General features: G+C 39.5%; 1 long non-coding RNA gene across 1 annotated transcript; it reads left to right on the top strand.

The window, feature by feature from the left end:
* The first annotated feature begins 844 nt into the window (after positions 1–844).
* On the top strand, positions 845–21,012 carry LOC111819634 (uncharacterized). The gene is made up of 3 exons (XR_002823221.1): positions 845–900; positions 11,470–11,566; positions 18,621–21,012. It is a non-coding gene; the product is annotated as an uncharacterized LOC111819634 (long non-coding RNA).
* The last annotated feature ends 1,426 nt before the right edge of the window (positions 21,013–22,438 follow it).

The following is a 22,438-nucleotide window of genomic DNA, read 5'->3' as shown; positions in this document are numbered from 1 at the left end:
GGGCCGTGGGCGTCTGTGAGGGGACCCGCGCGAGCCCCTCGGCGGCCCGGGTGACAGCGGCCCGAGTGGACGAGCACAGCCCCTCCGGCCCCTCTGCCCCGGCCCGAGTGCCCGATGTGCTCCAGTCCGAGCCCAGGGCCCTGGCCCCCGAAGCCCCTTCCTGCCACCTGGCTTGCTTTGTTCCATTTCGGATGGGTGCGGTGGACCCCCTAAATTGTGGCCTTTCAGCTTGTGACCCGAACACTCACATAAATGTGACAAAACGATCTGCAGTGTAATGAGTTTTTTCTCAGATTTTAGTAAATCGGTGTTTTTAGTATACTTTTAAATTTTATAACCCACATAATCTTTTTAAAATTTATAATTGAACGGTACTAAAAAAAACTTAAGTCGTGATTGAAGCTCTATTTTTCTAGGTTCCCCCTTTTAAAAATTGTTGTGCGTTTTTCTAGTTTTTTTTAAAAAAACTAATTTGCTGTTCCTACATACAGTGTAGTTTCTTGAATTTTTGATGTGTGTTTTGTACAACAGATTCATTAGGTCATGAAATGGCCTTAGTGCTTGACCACACTAGTGGTCTAGGGTTTAACATACAGATTCACAAGAGCCCTATCTTAGTAGGCTGGGTTCACTACAGAAGCAAAACTAATGAAGCATGTAATATATATATGTATATAGAGAGGGAGATTTATCTCAAGGAACTGACTCACCCAGTTGTGAAGGCTGACAGATTCCAAAGTCCGTGGGTCAGGCATCAGCTGAAGGCTTTTCCTGACTCAAGTGGTTTGGTTGCAGGGGCTGACGGACCCAGAATCAGCAGGTCGGACAGTAGGCTGCTGGCTCAAGTCCCAAGAACCAGAGGTCAGATGATGACCCAGAAACAGGATCCAGAGCAAGAAAGTGAGCTTTGTCAGAACGTCGATAGATAGATATAGATATATATAAGTACAGGCCATGCCCCTGAGGAAACTCCCCTTATAACTGATTGGGTGATCACATCAGATCACATCACGGAGGTGATCAGATAATATTACTTATGGAGCTTACAAAATGGAGAATAATTATGTAATTCTGAGAATCATGACCTAGCCAAGTTGACACATAACATTAACCATCACAGGCCCTAATATGTCATTTTGGCAGCAGTTTATTCAGCTTTGCAGAAGGATTCCTGATAGGGGACACTATGTGTAAACTGTACAGCATCAGAATTGTGGTCAGAGAGGATCCTCACAGCATTTCAGGGGCTATCTCTGGCTTTCCAAATGACAGCTCAAATCTAAACAAAGGAGACCATACTGATAGCTGCAACAGCAATGGTGGCTTAGAAATTTCATGTTCCTTAGTCCATAAGTATGTCTTTCAAGGCCTTGCAGGGAATGGCATGATTATACTGTACTTAGAGAAGCCTAAGGTTATGGGGAAATAGTAACCAATAGAGAGCTGGGGTGGTGATTTTAATATCAGATAAAATAGATTTTAAATGAAGATATTTTATAAGAGAGAAGGACATTATATAATGATAAAGGGACCAATTCATCAATAAGATATAACAGTTATAAATATATATGCTCCTAACATCAGAGCCCAAAAATATTTAAAGCAAACACTGATAGAATGGAGCAGAGAAATAGACAACTCTACAATAACAGTTGTAGACTTTAATACACCACTTTCAATATTGGACAGAACATCTAGAAAGAAGTTCTGTAAAGAAATAGAGGACCTGAATGCCACTATAAACTAACTAGACCTAACAGAGATAGAGCGCTCCATCCAACAACAGCAAAATATACATTCTTCTGCAGTTCACATGGATCATTTTCTAGAATAGACCACGTGTTAGGTCACAAAGCAAGTCTCAGTAAATTAAAATCATATACAAAGCATCTTCTGTGACTGTAATGGAATCAAACTAGAAATAAATAACAAAGCTGGAAAATATACAAATATATGGAAATTAAACAACACTGTTAAACAACTAGTAAGTCGAAGAAATAAAAAGAAATCAGAAAATGCTTAGAGTTAAATGAAAATGAAAGCACATCTTATCAAAACTTATGGGATACAGTGAAAGCAGTGCTCAGAGGAAATGTAGCTATAAACACATTAGAAAAGAAGATCTAAAACCAATAATCCACCTCTATAACTTGCAGAACTATAAAAAAGAAGGGCAAACCAAGCCCAAGCTACAATAAGAAAGGAAATAACAAAGATCAGAACAGAGATAAATGAAATGGAGAATAGAAAAACAGTAGAATCAATGAAACCACATGTTGGTCTTTTGAAAAGAGCAATAAAATTAAGAAAACTCTAGCTAGACTAACAAAAAAAGGAAATGCAAAAACCTAAAATTAGAAATGAAAATGGGGACATTACAACTGACCCTATAAAAGAAAAAGGATTGTAAGAGAATACTAGGAACAATTTTATGCCAACAAGTTAGGTAACTTAGAGGAAATGGACATATTCCTAAAACACATAAACTTCCTACACTGACTTAAGAAGAAATAGAATATCTCAACGAACCCATAAAAAGTGAAGAGATTGAATCAGTTAAAACAGCACAACAAGAACAACAGAAAAAAGCCCTGGACTTCACTGGGGAATTCTACCAAACATTTATAGAGGAAGTACTTAAATTCTTCTTAAACTTTTCCACAAAACGGAAGAGGAGGAAACACTTCCTAACTCATCCTATGAAGCTAGCATTACCCTGATACCAAAGCCAGCAAAGACACCACAAAGAAACTACAGACCAGTATCGCTTATGAATACAGATGCAAAGATCCTCAACAGAGTTCTAGCACACTGACTCCACGAGGTTTATACATCATGATCAAGTGGGCTTTCTCTCAGGAAGGCAAGGGTGGTTCAACATTAGAATATTAATGTACTACATTACATTAATAGAACAAAGGAAGAGAACCACATGATCATCTGAATTGATGCAGAAAAGGCATTTCACAAAATCCAGCACCCTTTAGTGATAAAAACACTCAAGCTACAATAGAAGGGTAATTTCTCAGTCTGATAAAGGGTATTTATGAAATACCTACAGCTAATATTATACTCAGTGGAGAAAGACTGAGAGCTTTCCCCTTAAGATCAGAAACAAGACAAGGATGTCTCCTCTCACCATTGCTATTCAATATTGTACTGGAAGTCCTAGCCAGAACAGTTAGGCAAAATAAACAAGCAAACAAATATAAAAAGTAAAAGATACCCAAATTGGGAAGGAAGAAATAAAACTATGCCCTTCACACATGACTTGATTCTATATCTAGATGACCCTAAAGAATCCACAAGAAAGCTATTAGAGCCAATAAATAAATTCAGTGACGTGACAAAGTACAAGGTAAACACAAAAATCAGCTGGGTTTCTATATATTAGCAGTGAGCATTCTGAAAAGAAAGTTAAGAAAATAATTCCATTTACAATAACATCTAAAAGAGTAAACTATCTAGAAATAAATTTAACCAAGGAGGTGAAAGACTTGTACATTGAAAACTGTAAAACATTACTGAAAGAAATTAAAGAACAACTGAATAAATGGAAGAACATTTTGTGTTCATGGATTGGAAGACTTAATATTGTTCAGATGTCAGTACTACCGAGAGCAGTCTATAGATTCAGCGCAATACGTATCAAAATTCCAACAGCCTTCTTTGCAGAAATGGAAAAGCCAGTCTACAAAGTTATATAGAACTGCATGGGGTCCAGAATAGCCAAATCAATCATTAAAAAGAAGAACACAGTAGGAGGACTCACACTTCCTGATCTGAAAACATATTAAAAGCTACAGTAATCAAAACAGTCTTGTATAATAATAGACATATATACTAATGGAATAGAATTGAGAGTCCAGAAATAAACGCATACATCTATGCCCATAGATTTCTGACAAGGTGCTAAGCCTATCCAGTCAGAAAAGATCAGTCTCTTTAATAAATGGTGTTGATTTTCAGAAGTAAAAGAATGAACTTGACCATACCTCACACCAAGTAGGAAAAGTTTCTCAAAATAGCTCAAGGGCCTAAATGGAAGAACTAAAACATGAAACTTTTTTTTTATTGAATTTTTTAGATATTACGTATATACTATACAGTTTTAGATCTCACATTTAGGCCCTTGATACATTTTGAAGTAATTTTTGTATATGGTGTGAGGTACGGATCCAGCTTTAAAGCCGTAAAACTCTTGGAAGAAAACATAGGGTTAATGCTTCGAGACTTAGTTTTTATTGCATGTTCTGCATTTTGCTTAATTTCCTTCCTAATTTCTTGAAGAGTTCTGTATATTAATCTTTTGTGTTCTGCCTCCAGTAATTCCAATAAATTTTCCTCTTCTGGGAAATTTCTACATTCTTTATTTTGGGAGCTTGCTGAAGCCATCATGGATTGCTTCTTTATGTGATTTGATATTGACTGTTGTTTCTGAGCCATCAATAAGTTATTATTTTTATGTTTGCTTACTGTGTCCTAGCTTCTTGTTTTGTTTTGATATGTCCAAATAGGCTGCTTGTATGAGCTAGCTTGATTATTGGCACCTTTGAAGCTCTAATGTCCTGTCACTGGTGGTTAGATCTGTTCCTAGGTATGTAAGCTCAGGAGTCTGCCCACTCCTCTTGTATGGATTCAGCTCAGGTGCCCAGGTGGGTAGCCTCCAACTGTGTGGTGTAAGCTCTCACTTACAGTCCTAGACAGGCATGGGTGATTGGTGTAGGAACAGGCATCTGGCTGCAGCAGGGGTACACACTCTGAGCAAGACAGGGGGCTGACGGCTGCCCCTGAATGTCCAGGAGGAAGGCGTGTCCCTGTTCGTAGAGCACGTAGGTGGGTGGGTTTTGCAGCCGGACTGTGAGCACCTAATGTTGGCTCTAAGGACTGGAGGACACCTCTTATTCATGGGCCCCGATTGCAGGTGGCTAGGTGGCATGGGTGGAGCCACCAGTCCTCAGGCCCCTGGTGTGGGTAGGTGAAGACCCTGCTTAATGGGCAGAGCAGTGTCAAATGTCAAGAACCTGCCACTTCACAGCTGGAACAGATGAAGTTAGACTTTCGGTATATACCCTGTTGTACTGCGGTAATGAGGGCCTATGCTGTTGAGATGGGCTCACACAAGTCTGTGCGGGGGAAAGGCACTCAAAGTCCATGGATCCGTTATACCTGTGCCTAGGCAAAGGAGCTGTGCCTACCCTGGGTTCTTGGCTTAGAGGAGCTGGCAGTTTATTTTTCCCTCTGTTTGTTAATTTGTTCACTCTCCAAGGCAGGGAGAATGGCTCTGGGCATGTGACAGATCCTGCTTCCAGCCCAGGGGACTCAGCAATTGCTGAAGCCAGTCCAGGACCCAGTGCAGAGCAGGGAGCAGGTAGGTAAATGGGAGAGAGGTTTTCCCTAAGGGGGGTGTTTTTGATCTGCGTGGTAGGCCGGACGCAATTACTTATCTTTTGCCAATCCAGGGCTGCTTCTCACTGGTTCTGGGTGGCTGTGTAGACTTTCTGGCACTGAGCCTCTCCCAGTGTGCAAAATGTGCCTCCTGAGCACCAGTGCTTGCCAGCCTCACCGCTCACTCCCGAGCTGCTCAGGCCTGAAGGGCTCAGGCTCTCACCGGGTCAGGTCTGGCAACTCCTCACTGCTTCCGAACTGTCTCTCCCTCCGCCTGCCGCTCGGTCCAGTTCCTCAACTCTGCCTTTGATGTTCAGGGCTCTCAGGTTGCCATATATAATCAATTCACTTGTTTTTTCTGGTCTTTGTTGTAAGAGGGTCCACTAGAAGCGTCTGACTACTTCACCATCTTGGCCCCGCCTCCCTCGGGACTTAGTTTTTAACAATGGATTCTTAGATATTGACACCAAAAGCACAAGGGACATAAGATAAAATAGATAAATTGGACTTCATCAAAATTATAAACTTTTGTTCATCAAAGGTTTTTATCAACAGAGTGAAGAGACATCCTGCAGAATTGGAGAAAGTTTTTGGGAACCAGATACCTGATAAGGGTTTAATATGCACAATATATAAAGAAATCTTGCAGCTTAATAACAAAAAGACAACTGAATAAAAAAAAAACGTGAGCAAAGGACTTGAACAGACATTTCACTAAAGAAGAAATACAAATGATCAACAAACACTTGAAAAGATGCTCAATGTCATTAGTCAATCATTAAACCAAAAAAAAAACAAAAAACAAATTATTGCCATTGAGTTGATTCCAACTCCTAGTGAACCTATGAGGACAGAGTAGAATTGTTCTATAGGGTTTCCAGGGCTGTAATCTTAAGGAGCCCTGGTGGCACAGTGGTTAAAGTGGTAGGTTATTAACCAAAAGGTTGGCAGTTCAAACCCACCAGCCGCCGTGTGCGAGAAAGATGTGGCAATCTGCTTCTGTAAAGATTTATAGCCTTGGAAACCCTGTAGGGTTGCTATGAGTCAGAATCAACTCAATGGCAATGGGTTTAATCTTTATGAAAACAGACTGCCACATCTTTGTACCCCCTACCACAGAGCAGCTGGTGAGTTTGAACTGCCAACCTTTCAGTTAGCAGCTGAACACTTAACCACTGTGCCCCCAGGGCTCCTTCATTAGTCATTAAAAATACTCATTGCTGTCAAGTTGATTCTGACTCATAGCAACCCTATACGACAGAGTAGAACTGCCCCATAGAGTTTTCAAGGAGTGGCTGTTGGATTCAAACTGCTAATCTTTTTGTTTAGCAGTCGAGCTCTTAACCACTGCGCCACCAAGTCTCCTCATTAGTCATTAGCGAGATGCAAATCAAACCACAGTGAGCTTTTACTTCCCACCCGTTCATATGGCTATGATTTAATAAAATGGAAAACAATAGGTGTTGCCTGGGATGTGGAGAAATTGCAACCCTCGTCCATTGCTGGCGGGATTGTAAAATGGTACAGCCACTGAAGAAAACAGTTTGGTGGTTCTTCAAAAAGTTAAACCTAGAATTACCATATAATCTAGCAATTCCAATCCTAGGTATACACTTAAAATAATTGAAAGAGGAGTGCAAACAGATAAATGGCCATTCCTTAACTTGGACATTCTTGATTCAAGGACAGGACCCAAGGGTCAGGACAGTTGGCCAAACTTCAGGCAGTTATCTTAGCAATGGATGCTCTGGCCAGCAATCAGCCCCATCTGTACACTTTTATAGACTCTTGGACCATTGCAAATGATCTGGCCATTTCGTCAGGCCAATGGCAGCAACAACAATTTCTTTCCCAAGATTGCCCCCTTTTGGAGTAAGTAACTTTGGGAATCTCATACCTCACAGATACCCAAAATGTAAATTAAGGCCACATGTCTCTGCACATACTAATGCTGAATACAAGGCCTCACCAAGATACTTTATCCCCTTTGGTATTCCAGACATTACTGACAGTGACCAAGGCACTCATTTCACTTTTCAAAATATACAATGCTGAGCTCTTGAACAAGGCATTCAATGGGACTTTCACCTTCCTTAGTGGCCTCAGGCTACAGGCCTCTTAGAGCACCATAATGGTTTTGTTTAAAAAAGTTCAAATTCATTTAAATGAAACATGGCATATTTCAGTCATCACACACTAGGGGTGAGTTGTTATAAAAAGTGTGACTTGTGACTCTTATTGATGTTTGATTGCTAACAGCTTTGAAGCCCCACTACTCCTTGCCTGTCTCCTCACATGTAGGCAAGATGATAAGAAAGCCTGAGTGGGAAGTCAGCACAACTGGACTAAACCAAAGCTAAGTAGTTTCCTGAATACAATCAAACACTTTGAGGGACAGAGTAGCAGGGGTAGGGGTCTGGGGACCATGCTTTCAGGGGACATCTAGGTCAATTGGCATAACAAAGCTTATTAAGAAAATGTTCTGCATCCTGCTTTGGTGAGTGGCGTCTGGGGTCTTAAGAGCTAGCAAGCGGTCATCTAAGATGCATCAGTTGGTTCCAACCACCTGGAGTAAAGGAGAATGAAGAACACCAAAGACACAAGGAAAGTTTTAGCCCAAGAGACAGAAAGGGCCACATAAACCAGAGACTTCATCAGCCTGAGACCAGGAGAACTAGATGGTGTCCAGCTACCACCAATGACCACCCTGACAGGGAACACAACAGAGAGTCCCTAATGGAGCAGGAGAAAGATGGGGTGCAGAACTCAAATTCTAGTAAGAAGACCAGACTTAATGGTCTGAATGAGACTGGAGGAACCCCAGAAAGCATGGCCCCCGGATTCTCTATCAGCCCAGAACTGAAACAATTTCCGAGGCCAACTCTTCAGACAGGGATTGGCCTGGACTGTGGGACATAAAATGATACTCGTGAGGAGTGTGCTGCTTAGCTCAAGTAGATACAAGAGACTAAACGGGCAGCTTCTGTCCGGAGGTGAGGTGGGAAGACAGAGAGGGCTAGGAGGTGGTTGAAAGGACATGGGGAATCGGGTGGAAAGGAGGAGTGTGCTGTCACAGTATGGGGAGAGCAATTAGAGTCACATAACAATGTATGTATAAATTTTTGTATGAGAGACTTACTTGAAATGTAAATTTCATTTAAACTACAACAATAAACAAAAAGAGCCGGAGTTTTCTCTTCTGTAGCTCGATCAGGAAATTCAAACCACACAAGCTTCGGCTGTGCACACGCAGGAGCCCTCACCCCACCCTACCCCACCCCCTAACCACCTTAAAAACCCCAGGCCAGTCTCCTCTCCTTATTCTCTCAAGCCATTTTTGGACCTGCTTGGGAACCTGCCCTGCTCTCCCCATAAAGCCTCATTATGAAAGCCTTTTCATACATTCTTGGTGCATGAATGGCGTCATCAGTCTCAATATCTGAACCAGATTTTGTGCGTGGGGTCCATCCCTTCTCTACAGGGTGACCACAACAGCAGAGAAAAAATACTCTTTTCAACAGATGGTGCTGGAACAATTGGATATCCACATGTTAAAAAAAAAAAAAGCAACACACAAACTTTGATCCTTGCCTTGTACCATATACAAATATTTCAAGATGGATCATAGACTTAAATTAAGACTTTTAAACTATAAGACTTCTAGAAGAAAACAGAGAAAAATCTTTGTGACCTTGAGTTAGGCAAATATTTTAGTTATGACACCAAAAACACGATCCAAAAAAGAAAAAAAAGTTAAATCGGGCTTCATCAAAATTGAAACTTCTGCTCTTTGAAAGGCACTGCTGAAATAATGTAGTAAATGGACAAAGATTTGAATACGTCACCCAAGTAGATATATGGATGGCAAATGAGCACAAGAAAAGTTGCTCAACATCATTAGTCATTCCAAAAAAAAACCCAAACCTATTGCCATCGAATTGATTCCAACTCTTAGTGACCCTGTAGGACAGAGTAGAACTGCCCCATAGGATTTCCGAGGAGCAGCTGGTGAATTCAAACTGCCAACCTTTTGGTTAGTAGCTGAGCTCTTAACCACTGTGCCACCAAGGCTCCCATTAGTCATTAGGGAAATACAAATTAAAACTACACCTGAGAGCCTACTACCCATGTGTTATGGATTGAATTGTGTCCCCCTCAAAATATGCATTGTAAATCCTAATACTTATATTTGTGGATGTAATCCCATTTGGGAATATGTTTTTATTTGTTATGTTAATGAGGCCATATCAGTGTAGGTTATTTTAAGCCGATCACCTTTGAGATATATAAAGAGCAGAGTGACACAGAGAAGCAGTTGGAAGTGGAGGGGAAGATAGATGCCACATGAAGATCACCAAGGAACTGATGAACAGGAGCTGAAAAGAGACAAGGACCTTTCAGAGCTGACAGAGAGAGAAAGCCTTCCCCTAAAACTGGCTCCCTGAATTTGGACTCCTAGCCTCCTAAACTGAGAAAATTTCTGTTCATTAAACTACCCACTTGTGGTATTTCTCTTATAGCAGCACTGAAACTAAGATGCCGTCTGCTAAAGTAGCTAAAATTATAAAAGGCTGAACAAACCAAGTGTTGGTGAGGATGTGGAGGAACTGGAACTCTTATACATGCTGGTGTGAATATAAAATGGTACAGCCACTTTGGAAAACAATTTGATCCAGCCGTTCCACTCCTAGGTATTTATCCAAGAGAAAAGAAAGCATATGTCTATATGAGAACTGGTACGAGAATATTCATAAGCTGCTAACCAAAAGGTCAGCAATTTGAATCCACCAGCTGCTCCTTGGAAATTCTATGGGGCAGTTCTACTCTGCTCTGTAAGGTTGCTATGAGTCGGAATCGACTCCACAGCAACGGATTTGGTTTTTTGGTTTTATCTGTAATAAGCTCAAACTGGAAACAATCCAAATGTGCATTAGCAAGTTAATGAATATCCAAACTGGTATATCCTTACAGTGGAATACTGCTCAGTGATAAAAAGGAATGAACTTGTTACATGCAGCATGGGAAGTCTCCAAATAATTATGCTGAGTGAAAGAAGCCAAATAAAAAAAGAGTATATATTTATGATGTCATTTATATAAAACTCTAGGAAATCCAAACTAATCTATAGTGACATAAAGCAGATCGATAGTGGCCTGGTGACTGGGGGGTAGGGAGGGATAGGAAGAAGAGATTACAAAGGGCATGAGGAAACATTTGGGGATGATAAATATGTTCACTATCTTGATTGTGGTGATGGTTTCCCGTGTGTATACACATGCCAAAACATCAAATTGTACTTTATAAATATGTGCAGTTTACTATATATTCATTATACTTTAATAAACACCTTAAATAATTATTTATTTTTTCAATATGTAAGGATCATGGACCTCTTCAGGCAGAACAGAACCTTAGATATTTTACAGTTAAGGAAAAGAAACCTATAATGCTTATGGAATTGTGTCTGAACATCTTTTTTCATGCTCTTCCATATTCTTGCCCCTCAAAGTGGCTATTATAAACTATCCTTTTTCTGTCAGCGGTACTGGCCATCTTTCCCTCTCATGCTTCAACTCTCAGAGTCATTTTCAGTTCTTTCTGCTTTATAACCAGTAATCAATTTGTTGATTTTTCCCCCCTAAATCTTATCTCCTACCCCTTTGAAATGTCTGTCAAATGCATCCTTTTTTTTTTTTTAAATCACTCTTCCACCAGCATTTCGTCCTGGAATTAATGTAATAATTTCCTAATCAATCCCTTTTTTCTAGTCTAATCCATGTTGTAATCTATTCTAGGACTGACATTTAGGAAATATTAATTTTCTTCAAATTCTTCCCCTGGCCACTCACATTAACATATACAAAGCTATGTGCATGACACTATTAAGCCCTAGGAGAATGGGAAGGTGTATAGGATATAAATCGTATCTTAAATAATCTTTTATAAAGAGATAGATTTAAATATAAATGTGATTTCAACCTTCAACTAAATTATTGTTCAGTTGAAGGGACCACATAAACACGTGAGAAATTTAATAGTAGTAAATTGGTAATATATTTTTTCCTTTTTTTTTCGCTCCAGGTTCCTGTTGCATGTAAGTCTTGTCCTTGTGGTTACATATTTATTAATAGGAAACGTCTAAAAGTAAAACACTCAGAGAAATCATCCCTCTTTACAGGTAATCGTTAAGAGTTCTATTACCTTTCCACCTTTTAAAATTTCTAGTGTGTACACCTACTCCTCACTTACCGACTATTGTTATCGCACATTTCACATTTATGACAATAGTAAAAAAATCTGCTACCTGACTATTTTGCTCATTAACGACATACATCTGGCAGTAATGAATGCTGAGGTGTGAGGAGAGAGTAACACTGGTTGTGATGGTTAAGGTTATGTGTCAGCTTGGCTAGGCCATGATTCTCAGTGGTTTAGCAGTTATGTAATGATGTAATTTGGCAGTTATAATGTAAATTGGCAGTTTTGTAATGATGCCATCCTCCATTTTGTGATCTGATGTGGTTATCCTCCATTTTCATATAACACCAATTTTTGCATAATGACTTGGTTTTTGGAACCTAACCGTGTCGATAAGTGAGGAGTGGATATATATTTGAAATTAATTTTTGTGAGTTAAATTTTTTTTTACTGGTGAAGTTTAAATATTAAAATCTATGGAAGTTCATCTTAGCTTTCTTAGATACAATACGTACATTTATGCTGTTGGTTTGTTCTTTATCCAGTTTAAATGTTAACTTTTTCACAATACTGATAAAGCTTGTAACAAATTTTAATGAGAAATTTCAATTTGAAAATATTAAATGTGAAAGAAAAGAATCTTTGGTCTTAGCATTAACATTTTTTAAAGTACTGGTCACTTTTTCAGTTCACTGATTTAAATTGTCTAAAATTTACCGGTTTTAATTTTGTTTGAGCTTGTAGCTTTCTCTTTAATATACAGAAGTATAGATTTATTCAGTAAATGTGTTCAGAGAAGGCACATTTTTGTTACTTATTTTTTTCCTATGTTAAAATCAGATACTGGGTTCATTTAATGAACTCAAAATGGGGTTACTACATTTACTGAGTGCCTGAAATATGCCAGATGCTGTATTTCTTGGGCATATAGCAGTAAATCTACCAACACAAGTTCATTGCTGTCATGGAGCTTACATTCTAGTCGAGACAGATACATAATGAACTTAGGAAAATGTCAGCTAATAATAAGTGCTGAATAGAGAATTAATATAGGGTATTGTGCTAGAGGATGACTGGAAGGCTACTTTGATTGGGTGCTCAGGGATTGCCTCTCTGAGGAGGTAATATTTTAGCTAAGACCTAAATAGGATGAAGGGGCTAAATGTGTGAAAACCAGGGGAAAGCAAATTCTAGGCAGAGAGAAGACCAAATGTAAAAGTGCTAAGGCTGGATTTATTCCAGGACTGCAAAGTTGGTTCAGTGTTAGGAAATCAATTAATATCATATAACATATTAATAAATCAAAGATAAATCATAGGATTATCTTCACAGATGCCGAGAAGCCTTTGAAAACATTCAGTACCCATTCATGATAAAAAAAAAAAAACAAAGCTCAAGAAAATAAGAATTGAAGGATACTTTCTTACTATGATAAAGTATATATACCTTAGTCTTAAAACTAGTGTCTTATTTAATGGAAAAACACTAGGGGCATTTCTGTTCAGATCAAGAACAAAGTAAGGTTGCCGACCATCTCTGTCACTGCTCAACATTGTACTAGAAGTAAATTAACCAATGCATTTAGACAAGAGAAATCAATGAGAAGCACAAGAATGAGTAATGAAGAAGTAAAACTTACTATATGCAAATGCTATGATAGTATATCTAGACCGCAAGGAGTCAGTGATAAATCTAATTTAAACAGTAAAAGAATTCAGTAAAGTAGCAGGATATAAAATTAATATATAGAAAATTAGTAGCTTTCATACACAAACAATAAACAGAGGACATAATGTTAGAGAAAGCCCCATTTATAATATATAGCAGCATAGAACATTAAATACTTAGGAATAAATTTAATAATATGCAAGAAAAATTTAAAACACCCCTGAAATACACTAAAGCAGATTTACACAAATGGAAAAACATCCCCTGTTCTGAGGTAGAATGACTCAACATCATAAAGATATCAGTCCTCCCTAAGAAAATTATAAATTCAGTACAATCTAATAAAAATAGGAACAAGCTATTTTATGGAGTTCGACAAGCTGTCAACTAAAATTCATGTGGAAAAAACAAACATGGAAGAATAGCCTGGAAAACAATCAGTTGACTTTCAACAAAGGTGCCAAGGCAATTAAGTGGAGAGAGAATAGTCTTTTCAACAGATGGTGCTGGGACAACTGGATATCCACGTGCAAAAAAAGTGAAGTTGGGCCTCTGCTTCATACCATAGACAAAAATGAACTCAACATGGATTTTCAACCCAAACATAAGAGCTCAAACTATAAAACTTTTAGAAGAAAACGTAACAGTAAATCTTTCTGACATTTAGTTAGGCAATGGTTTTTTAAAATATGATACCAGAAGGACAGATGACAGAAGAAAAGGTAGATAAATTGGACTACATCAAAATTTAAAACTTGTGTTGTAGATGATGTCATCAAGAAGTAAAAAGACAATCCACAGAATGGGAAAAAAATACTTGCAACCATATCTCAAACGGTACTTGCGTTCAGAATATTTAAAGAACAACTCAGTAATAAAAAGACAAATAACCCAATTAAAAAAAAAAAAAAAACAGGCAAAGGATTTAGTTCTTCAAATAAGAAACAAATGGCGAATAAGTACATGAAAGATGCTCAACATCATTAGTCATTAGGGAAATGCAAATAAAAACCACAGTGAGATGCCACTTCATACCCATGAGGATGGCAGTGCTAAAAAAGATAGTAACAAATGGTGGTGAGGGTGTGGAGAGATTGGAACTCTCATGTACTGCTGGGGAAAATGTAAAATGGAGCAGGCACTTTGGAAAACAGTCTGGAATTTTTCCCATTGCGGTCGAGACAATGCCTACTCATAGCGACCCTGTAGGACAGATGTGATTTACTTATTTCACTCTGCATAATGCCCTTCAGGTTCATTCATGTTGTGAGATGTTTTGAGGATTCATCATTGTTCTTTATCATTACATAGTATTCCATTGTGTGTATGTACCACAATTTGTTTATCCATTCATTTATTGATGGGCACTTAGGTTGTTTCCATCTTTTTGCTATTGTGAATAATGCTGCAGTGAACATGGGTGTGCATATGTCTATTTGTGTGATGGCTCTTATTTCTCTAGGATATATTCCTAGGAGTGGACTTGCTGAACTATATTTCTATTTTTAGCTTTTTAAGGAGGTGCCATATCATTTTCCATAGTGGTTGTACCGTTTTACATTCCTACCAGCAGTGCATAAGAGTTCCAATCTCCCCATAACCTCTCCAACATTTGTTATTTTCTGTTTTTTTTAATTAGTGCCAGTATTTTCGGGGTGGGATGGTATCTCATTGTAATATTGATTTGCATTCTCTAATGAGTAATGATCGCAGGCATTTCCTCATGTGTCTATTAACCCCCTTCATGTCTTCTTTGGTGAAGTATCTGTTCATATCTTTTGCCCATTTTTTTAAATTGGATTTTTTGTCTTTTTGTTGTTAGGCGTTGAAGTATTCTATAGATTTTAGAGATTAGATCTTTGTCAGATATGACATAGCGGAAAGTTTTTTCCTAGTCTATAGGTTCTCTTTTTACTTTTTTGGTGAAGTCTTTGATAAGCATAAGTGTGTAATTTTTAGGAGCTCCCAGTTATCTAGTTTATCTTTGGTGGAATCTGAGATATCAGCATATGTGTGGGTTAGTATGCATGTATTTCCAAGTTTTATCCACTGAGAGAGCAGTGACACCCAAGTAATAATGAACAAACCTAGCACCTGGATATTGGTTTCTGAACACCATTCTCCAATAAAAGGAGCCAGGGCTCTTTGGAGAAGTGGTTGCTTCTAGGACTGGGACAGGGAGAATAACAGGGGAGCCTGAAACATCTTGAGGTTCCAGGAAATAAGGAAATGAAAAAACAACGACAACAACCTGAAGGAGCTTCTAATGGCCAAAGCTGGGACGATCTGAGCAACAAAATAAATAATGATATTATTTGATTACAGTGTGTGGAATAAAGTAAACATCCATGAGTCCATACTGAAATAAATAAATTAATGGGAGAGAAGGAACAGCTTTTCCTTACAATAGAATTCCAATTAATAAATATAGAAGGAACGGGAAAAGTAGGAAATTACCATTAGCCAAACACCACAAAATAGTCAAGGTCATGAAAAGGAAAGATTGAGGAGCTGTCACAGATTGGAGGAGACTAAGAAGACATGGTAACTAAATGCGATGTAGGATTTGTTTTTACAGTGGCCTGTTCTTGCCTAATGGATTTTATTTCTAAGTTTTTCTCTTTGAACATTTTAGGCATACTTATTTACAAATATTTCTGGTTCAGATTGTTCCATTATTTGTAGTTCTGGGATATGAATTCTTCTATTCACGTGTCTGTTCACCACCAAGACTTTCAGCCTTCTCTCTGACCTTTTTTTGCATTTGAGAAATTCTCTTTCTTGCAATTTGGACTCAACTATGTACTAAAATGGAAACCCTGGTGGTGTAGTGGTTATGAATTTGGCTGCTAACCAAAAAGTCAGCAGTTCAGATCCACCAGGTGCTCCTTGGAAACCCTATGGGGCAGTTCTGCTCTGTCCTGTAGGGTCACTATGAGTCGGAATTAACTCAACAGCAACGGGTTTGGTTTTGGTTTTTCTGTGTATTAAAACAAGCTTGGTTTGGTTTGGTTTTTGGTTGTGTCTTAACTAGCATGTTTGTTTGTTTGGACTGGGAGGGTTGATTCCTTACCTTAGTTAAATCTACTATATTGACTAGAATCACCTCCGTCCCATTTTCACTCCATTGAGGAACAACAGGGTAATTGATTTCAGTATATCAGGGATTAAAATAATGCTACTAACTTACCTAATATTATCTTTGCAATATATGTGCAGTGCAACAGGTGTCTCTTCATATATGGCCTTTTTGGCCCTGGGTTTGTAGTTCTGCCAAGATGAGTTGCTGGCACGGTCTTGCAAAGGGATTGGAAAGTTTACTATGCAAATAAGGTACGTAAAATCCTTGCAGGGATTAGACAGTTCACTATGCAAAGAAAGTGACTGTGGCCTACTGAGTGGATTGGTCAGTTCATGGTCTTGGTGGCTTATAAAAGAGCCAATCCCACAGAGGCTGAGGGGGGCCTTACTACCATCAAGAAGAAGAGTCGGGAGCAGAGCTTGTCCCTTGGACCCAGGCTCCCTATGCTGAGAACCTCCTAGACCCAGGAGACAGAGAGCTGTAGTACTGGAGATGGCATGAGATGGTACAAGATGGCACGAGCGGCGAGAACCAGGAGATGGTCGCAAGATGGCTGCAGTGGGCCAGAACCCATGGATCGAGGCAGCTGCGGTGGCCTCGCTGACCCATGAAGAGAGAAAGCTGAGCGCCTTGGGGCAGGAGCCTTGCTGACGGAATGGGGTGCCTCCGGGCACTTGACGGTGGAGCCAAAAAACTGTAACACTTGCTGAGCGGGGCCCGGAGGCCGACACCCATACAGAGCAGGGGTCAGCGGCAGATGCCTGAGCAGGGCCCGGAGGCCGAGGCCCAGCCCGAACATGGTCTGGCGTCAGAGGCCAGAGTGGGGCCAGGCCCGCGGGCACAGCAGAGAAGGAGCTGAGCCCTGTCTTGGTTGGAAGCTGACCTGATTAATGAACTGTATCCTGTCTCCGTAGTTGTTCTTTTGTTTCCAAGTTGATCTTGATCCCAAGTCGTAGCCTGTTAACTTCCCTAATAAACCTCGTAACTGTGAGTATGGTCTATGAGTTCTGTGTGGCCATTGCAAATTAACAAACCCAGCAGAGAAGTAGAGAGTGCTGTTGGGAAGATGGCTGGTGTCAGAACTGGTAAAAAGGTTGGAGAGTGGAGGTATCTCTGACCTCCACGTCATAGGAATCAGCTTTGGGCTGTTGATTTTGATTCTTCTCATCCCTCCCCCGAAGTTAGACGGCTTCTGATGCTTCTGTGTTACAATGAGTTTGTTTATTTTGGTACCAATATATTATGGTTGAAGTCAGATTTTTTTTTTTTCCTTCTTCAGTGATAGAAGATTACTTGTCTGCATGCTTGGAATGGTTCAGTCTGGAATTTAAGTGAGGGCAAAAAGGAACGGAGACCTTTTTCCTTTCCATTTCACCATCTTGGAAGCAGAGGAGAGGAAAAAGGCAGAAGGGTTTCTATGGAGGAATATGTACTGATAGGCGGCTAGAATTAAAGGCACTAAAAAAGAAAACACCCCCTCATACTTCAAGATTCCTCTCACATCACGCATTGTGTGGACTTGAGCTCTGCTGAATATCTGTCATCCTTTTTTTAAAACCCTTTGGTGGGACATGTATGTCATAGTTGTAGTTTTAAAAAATAATTTAGATAGTAGACTCTAGTGCCATTTAGAATACTTGACTGCCAGAGGAAAAATGAGAACTTAGGCAAACAGTTCTTTCATAACCCTAAAATATATTATTTTTATTCATACATACCAAAATTAAGCATGAAGCCCAGAGGAGTCAAACTGAGAGTTAGGTGAAAGAAGATAAATTCTACAGGAAATGAGAATTTAGGACACAGAAAGAGGTCGTGAAATAGAAGCCATTCAGATCATATGAGTTGAGGAAGAGGAAGATCTAAAAACACATCTATGAGAAAACATGAGAAACAGGTATTTTGAACCTACTACGGGAGAAATTTCTACAAGTGTTAAATTGATCTGAGATCTTAATTTGATAGTACTGAAAAAATGGTTTGGTAGACATTGAACTCCTGGGTTTAAAAACACAATTCATGTTTTAGTTTGAAAGCATTTCTTCCATGGTAGATGCTTGTAAAATTCTGGAAATTTTATTCCCAGTGGAAAGCCAGAAGGCTGATGTAAACTGATGACAGCAGAGTACAGTGATGAAAATAGGTAACCTGCGAGTGACACTGCTGATCTGTGACCAACTAAGAGCAGACCATGAGTTTGATTGTGTTGTTGAGTATTCAGAATAGTATTATGCTCTTCCATTTTCTTTGATGACTGAGCTTTTGTTGTTTATTTCCTTCACAGACGTGAACAGTACCATATCTTTGAAAGATTTACGAATACTTTTTTTATATGAATTTAAACTGGGCCATAGTGCAGCCGAGGCAAGCAGAAACATCAATTCCGTCTTTGGAGGAGGCTCTGTTAGTGAAAGGACCATCCGGTGGTGGTTTGAAAAATTTCGGTCTGGGCATATGAGTCTGAAAAATGAACCTCGCGGGAGGCCCAAATCTGTTTTAAATGAAGATCAGTTAAGAGCTATGGTGGAAGCTAACCCCAAAACAGCAATTCGAGGCCTTGCAGCAGACTTAGGAGTTTCTGCTACGACAATTTCTCGACACCTGGCTGCAATAGGGAAGGTGAAAAAATTGGACAGGTGGGTAGGTACTACACCAGTTGATGGAGGATCATAAACTGAGATGTTTCATCTCTTAAGATTTGAAACAACAAAGATCTGTTTTGGAGCGGATCATAATCTATGGCCAAAAATGGATACTATATCACAGTTGAAACTGATCTGGACAACATTTGGAAGCTGGTGAAGTTCCCAAACATGTCAAAACCATCATTGCAATCAAAAAAGATTCTGATGACTGTGTGGTAGTCTGAAAAAAGGATATTTCAGTACTGCTTTTTAACACTGGTAAAACAATAATAGCAGTATTTTATTTTCAGTATGTTAAAAATATATATCAAAATTTGATCTAAAAGCACTCTGCATTGGTTAGCAGATATGGATCTGTACTTTTTCATGACGTTTGACCACAGAAATCACAAACCGCCATAGCAAAGTTAACTGCATTGGATTAAGAACTTTTGCTACATCCGTCATTCTCACTCGGCCTTTTTTCAACAGATGACCACTGTTTCATCATTTGGAGCTCTTTCTAAGAAATAGAACATTCCCCAATTGAAAAGCAGTAATTGGAGGATTTGAATACATTTTAACAGTTTAAAAATGCTGAATTTTGTAAATAATGGTATATATATCATTTAATATCCCATTGTGGGAAAGTGGTTACTGCTAACAGTGCATATTTTGACTGAATTAAAAAATTTTTTTTCTTGAAAGTATTGCGTCTTTATTTTGACCTACAAAAAAGGCAATTTTATATGATTCAACTTAGTACGTTCCCAGGCCCTGACAGAGCATGAAAACTGAGAGGTATTCAAAGTGCTGGAAAACTACAGGTGCTTCTGAATTTTGGGACTTCTTCCTTGGAGGAAGCGGTTGCAACCCAGGGTGTGTATTGTGTATGCAGAAGATGCTCAGGAGTCAGCCATGCAAAGATCTGGGCAGAGAGGGCTCCAGGGAGATGAGCAGCTTATGCAAATGCCCTCAGACTCTCAGAAAATATTGTTTTGAATGAAGAGGGCATGTTTCTTGCTAACACCTGAATCATGCACAGAGTAGATATGGCTCAGTGAAAGCTTCTGGACGATATTTATTTTGTCACAAAGAGCCAACACCACCTTTCATTCCAATTTTTTAAAAAATGTAGGTGGCCTATCAGAGACTAGAATTCATGGCCTCTTTATGATATTGCTGGATTGGCAGTTATTCTTTGTGTCATCCAGGGATTAAATTGGGGTAAGATACTGGGATGGTCCTCCTCCTGCCTCTCTCCCTCCTGACAACCTGGTAAGTCTCTTCCATGAAGGAGAGGAGAGTCAAGGAAGCCTATTTAAAAAATAAAGTGTCCCTTTGGGTGGAAGTAGCCCTGTGCCGTGATACAAGGCTTGGTGAGCAGTGTGTAGGCTGGTTTTAGCCCTAACATACCTACCCTCTTAGCTGGATGCCCTTACCTGGAGTCACCTGCCCATTTACTACTCCATACTTGTCAGGGAATTTACCCAGGGCTTTGGGAGACTCTTCTTACTCCCAAGAGAGTAAAGCTTCTGGTGTGGCTCACACTGATAGGGTTGAAGGGAAACCCTACATGTGGGAAGGACTTTACGTCAAAGGTTAAAGGAGGAGGCTGAACGGTCACAGGGCAAGAGCAGAGGCTTGGCCAATGTGAAGGAGGTAGTTTTATATAGTTATGGAGCGGAAAGTAGTCATTTAATAGCTACCCATCCGTCCCTCAATTTTCAGGCCCCTCATCAGACTTCAGAGGCCCCTCATCAGACTTCAGAGTGGGATGCCAGACTTAGGTCTGAAACAGTAAGTGGATATCCTTGCTCCAGCCTCAAGGCATAGTTTGAGGATGGATAGAAACACCCAAACAGAAGTCATAAAACACGATGAGTCAGGAAGAGGAGCAGATACAGGGTACTGAGCTAGCCTAGCGATCGTCCTTTGATGCACTGAACACTAATGACCGAAGACCAGACCAGTTGTAGAATGACATCAAGGACATCATACATAAAGAAAGCAAGGGGTCATTAAAAAGACAGGAAATAAAAGACCAAAATGGAGGTCAGAAGAGACTCTGAAACTTGCACTTGAATGTTGAGTAGCTAAAGCAAAAGGAAGAAATGATGAAGTAAAAGAACTGAACAGAAGATTTCAAAGGGCAGCTCGATAAGACAGAGTAAAGTATTATAATGACATGTGCAAAGAGCTGGAGATAGAAAACCAAAAGGGAAGAACACACTACACAGAGTCATTATACCAAAAATAATTGGTTGATGTTCAACCCTTTCAAGAGGTAGCATATGATCAGGAACCAATGTTACTGAAGGAAGAAGTCCAAGCTGCACTGAAGGCATTGGTGAAAAACAAGGCTCCAGGAATTGACTCAATATCAACTGAGATATTTCAACAAATGCGTGCAGCACTGGAAGTGCTTACTTGTCTGTGCCAAGAAATTCAGAAGACAGCTACCTGGCCAACTGACTAAAAGAGATCCATGTTTATGCCTGTTCCCGAGAAAGGCAATCCAACCGAATGTGGGGATTACCGAACAATATCATTAATATCACGCTCAAGTAAATTTTGCTGAAGATCATTTGAAAGCGGCTGCAGCAGTATATTGACAGGGAACTGCCAGAAATTCAGGCCGAATTCAAAAGAGGACGAGGAACCAGGGATACCATTGCTGATGTCAGATGGATCCTGGCTGAAAGCAGAGAATACCAGAAAGATGTTTACCTGTGTTTTATTAACTGTGCAAAGGCATTCGATTGTGTGGATCATAACAAATTATGGATAACATTGCAAAGAATGGGAATTCCAGAACACTTAATTGTGCTCATGAGGAACCTGTGCCTAGATCAAGAAGCAGTTGTCTGAACAGAGCAAAGGGATATTGCGTGGTTTAAAGTCAGGAAAGGTGTGGGTCAGGGTTGTATCCTTTCACCATACTTATTCAATCTGTATGCTGATCAAATAATCTGAGAAGCTGGACTATATGAAGAAGAACAGAGCATCAGGATTGGAGGAAGATTCATTAACAACCTGCAATATGCAGGTGACACAGTCTTGCTTGTTGAAAGTGGAGAGGACTTGAAGCACTTACTGATGAAGATCAAAGACTACAGCCTTCAGTATGGATTACACCTCAACATAAAACAAAAATCCTCATAACTGGACCAATAAGCAACATCATGATAAATGGAGAAAAGATTGAAGTTGTCAAGGATTTTATTTTACTTGGATCCACATTCAACACCTGTGAAAACAGCAGTCAAGAAATAAAAAGACTCATTGTGTTGGGCAAATCTGCTGCAAAAGACCTCTTTAAAGTGTTGAAAAGCAAAGATGTCACCTTGAAGACTAAGGTGCTCCTGACCCAAGCCATAGTATTTTCAGTTGCATCATATGCATGTGAAAGCTGGACAGTGAATAAGGAAGACCGAAGAATAGATGCCTTTGAGTCATGGTGTTGGTGAAGAATATT

Source organism: Trichechus manatus, unplaced genomic scaffold, assembly GCF_000243295.1.
Source record: "Trichechus manatus latirostris isolate Lorelei unplaced genomic scaffold, TriManLat1.0 scaffold00014, whole genome shotgun sequence".
Classification (NCBI taxonomy): domain Eukaryota; kingdom Metazoa; phylum Chordata; class Mammalia; order Sirenia; family Trichechidae; genus Trichechus; species Trichechus manatus.
The sequence above is the reverse complement of the archived record's forward strand: the minus strand, read 5'-3'. Positions and strand labels throughout refer to the sequence as shown.